This window comes from Xenopus laevis, chromosome 2L (assembly GCF_017654675.1).
Source record: "Xenopus laevis strain J_2021 chromosome 2L, Xenopus_laevis_v10.1, whole genome shotgun sequence".
Lineage (NCBI taxonomy): Eukaryota > Metazoa > Chordata > Amphibia > Anura > Pipidae > Xenopus > Xenopus laevis.
Genome location: NC_054373.1, coordinates 6,713,175 through 6,716,470, shown reverse-complemented (window position 1 = coordinate 6,716,470; position 3,296 = coordinate 6,713,175).

Genomic DNA, 3,296 nt, shown 5'->3' with positions numbered 1-3,296 from the left:
TCAAGATCAAGGGTTTAAATACATCAGCACCTCTCAGACCCCTGCAGTACCACCCGACCTGTATCATCTCTCTCTCTCAGCATAGGGAATTCCGTAGACATCCTGTAGAGCCCCACAACAGGGAGCTGTGCATTTTATACTACTCGAGGTATGGGGTCTGTTATCTGGAAACCTGTTATCCGAAAAGCTCAGAATTATGGGAAGGCCACCTCCCATAGACTCTACTTTAATAAAATTATTCAAATGTCCTTTTTCACTGTAGTTACAAAACAATACAATGTACTTGATCCCAACTAAGATATAATGAATCCTTATTGGTGAAAAAAACAATCCTAATGGGTTTCATTGATGTTTAAATTATTTTTTTAGTAGACTTAAGGTTCAGAGATCCAAATTACGGATCTAAGGATTCTGGATAACAGGTTCCATACCAGTAGTTGTTCTAATCCTTCAATTATGAAGCCATTGAGAAACTAAGGCTCAATGAATTGGTAATCCACCATGATGTGTAGTTTTACTATTGGGTGAAAATATAAAAACAGCACAAAAATTAGTACAAGAACAATATATTACAAATGGCTGCCACACAGTATTCAAAACATTCCTGATCATTTAGGGGCACATTTAATATTGGTCAAATATCAAGGGTTAATTAATCCTTGATATTTGACCATCGAAGTAAAATCCTTCTAAGGATTTAGCGCATTTCGTTTGATCGAAGGAAAAATCGTTCGATCGAACAATTAAATCCTTTGAATAGAACGATTCGAAGGATTTTAATCCATCGATCGAACGATTTTCCTTCAATCAGAAATTAGTCAATGGCTAACATTGGTGCTCGGTAGGTTTTAGGTGGCGAAGTAGGTGGTCAAAGTTTTTTTAAAGAGACAGTACTTCAACTATCGAATGGTTGAATATTCAAACGATTTTTAGTTCGAATCATTCGTCTCGAAGTCGTAGTCGAAGGTCGAAGTAGCCAATTCGATGGTTGAAGTAGCCAAAAAAAAACTTTGAAATCCAAAGTATTTTTCAATCTAATCCTTCACTCGAGCTAAGTAAATGTGCCCCTACATGTTAAAATGATTTGTTAGTAGACTTAAGGTTCAGAGACAGCAAACGTAAAGACCAAAATTATAATTAAAAATTCAAATAATTTATTAGGACATACAGATGACCGCCTAATGCTTTTCAGTCCTACTGGGGCACTTACTTAATGTTTGACTTAAGGTTCAGAGATCCAAATTACGGAAAGACCCCTTATACACAACACCCCAGGTCCCGAGCATTCTGTATAACAGGTTCCATACCTGTACAACAGTACAAAAATTAGTAGAATAAAATATTACAAATGGTTGCCACATAATATTCAAAGCATTCCATATCATTTAAAATGTATTTGGATTAGTTAATGTCAAAACAGAACATACATAAACAAACAAATGCTGGGCCAACATCTACCCCTGCTGGTCACTACCAGAAATAGAAATGTATTTTATTTAGCTTTTTCCAGCCATACCTGATTCCACAGATTGAAGAGAAACCGTAATAGTGTGTCTGTGTTCTTAGGGTTCGCCAAGTGTAATGCAAACATTCTCTTTTACCTTGTCCCACTGGGATGTGATGGATTAGGGAACATGAAAATATCTGCTTTTCAGAGAATCTGTGCACCACCCACTAGGGTTTTTGGAAGGGGTTTGTTACAGTGAGAGCTGTGAAGATGTGGAATTGTCTCCCTGAATCAGTGGTACAGGCTGATACATTAGATAGGTACAAGGAAGGGTCGGATGCTTTATTCACCAGTAGCTCCTCCCAGCAGACAGGAGGGAGCCAATGAGTTTAGAGGAGGGAAAGGGGTGTTACAGGGAGAGCTGGGAAGTGAATCAGTGGTACAGGCTGATACATTAGATAGGTACAAGGAAGGGTTGGATGCTTTATTCACCAGTAGCTCCTCCCAGCAGACAGGAGGGAGCCAATGAGATTAGAGGAGGGAAAGGGGTGTTACAGGGAGAGCTGGGAAGTGAATCAGTTGTACAGGCTGATACATTAGATAGGTATAAGAAGGGGTTGGATGGTGTTTAGCAAGTGAGGGAATACAGGGATATGGAAGATAGCAAAATACAATAGTTCAAAAGACAGCAGCTACTGTATCATGGCGCTGCTTAACTTGGTTCCAGTATTCCATATAGCATAAAAAGTCAGATGGCACTGACGAAAGCAGATTTGTTACAACCCAAAACAAGACAACCTCTCATATTCCTATTCCAGTCTCCTGTTCAAAACAATGCATGGTTGCTAGGGTCATTTGGTAGCAACCAGATGGCTTTAATTGTGAAGTGACAAACTGCTGAATAAAAAGCTAAATAACTCAAAAACAAGTAATAAAAAATGAAAACAGATTGCAAATTGTCTCAGAATATCACTTTCTATATAATACAAAAGGTGAACAACCCCTCTAATGAACATTCTCTTACAAGGCCCAACTGAACAAGCGTGTGAAAAAGGGGCTATTTTTTGACCTATCATTTGTTTAAAAAATCATTTTACATACTGTAAGTATGTCAACTTATGGGATGTTCAGTAGTCAAATACCCACGCCTGCTGGCACCCGCTTCCAGGGGTCCTTTTATAGACCCGCACCACCCCGCCGATGACATCACAATGACGTCATATAAGGGGCGGGGCGAGCAGACACGACACTATAAAACCAGAACCCGGAAGCTGACATTTGAAGGTGGCGGGCAGGGAGAGCAGAAGAAGAGCTCAACCTGCACCCGCCACCCACGAGGAGCACTGTGAGGTCGACCCGAACCTGCTCGACCCGCGGGTATCGGGTTGGCCCGCACATCACTAGTGTTCAGCTTTAAATGAACTGTTGTATGATGTAGAGAGGGATATTCTGAGAGAATTTGTAATTGGTTTTCATTTTTTTTTACTTGTTGTTTAATTACTAAAAGTTAATTTAAAGGTGAACCACCTATTTACCTGAGGAGTGTAACAGAAAAGTCAGCCCAAAAAGGCAGGATATATTAAAGAACAGATATGTTGTGTATATATGTAATGACTAATGCCATAGCGCAAGGGCACAATACAATAAAATATATATATTTCAACTATGGCATATGTACTGTATTAAAATTAATACCTCAGGCAGTATAAAGCCGCCACTATCAGCCACTCCCTTCAACCTAAGTAAAGAAAACGACCCTGCCTCCTTAATCTGGCGCCAAATTTACCCAATCGCAAGACACCTCGCGAAACACGTGATCAGACAGCTAATAAATACGCGAGGTCGCGCC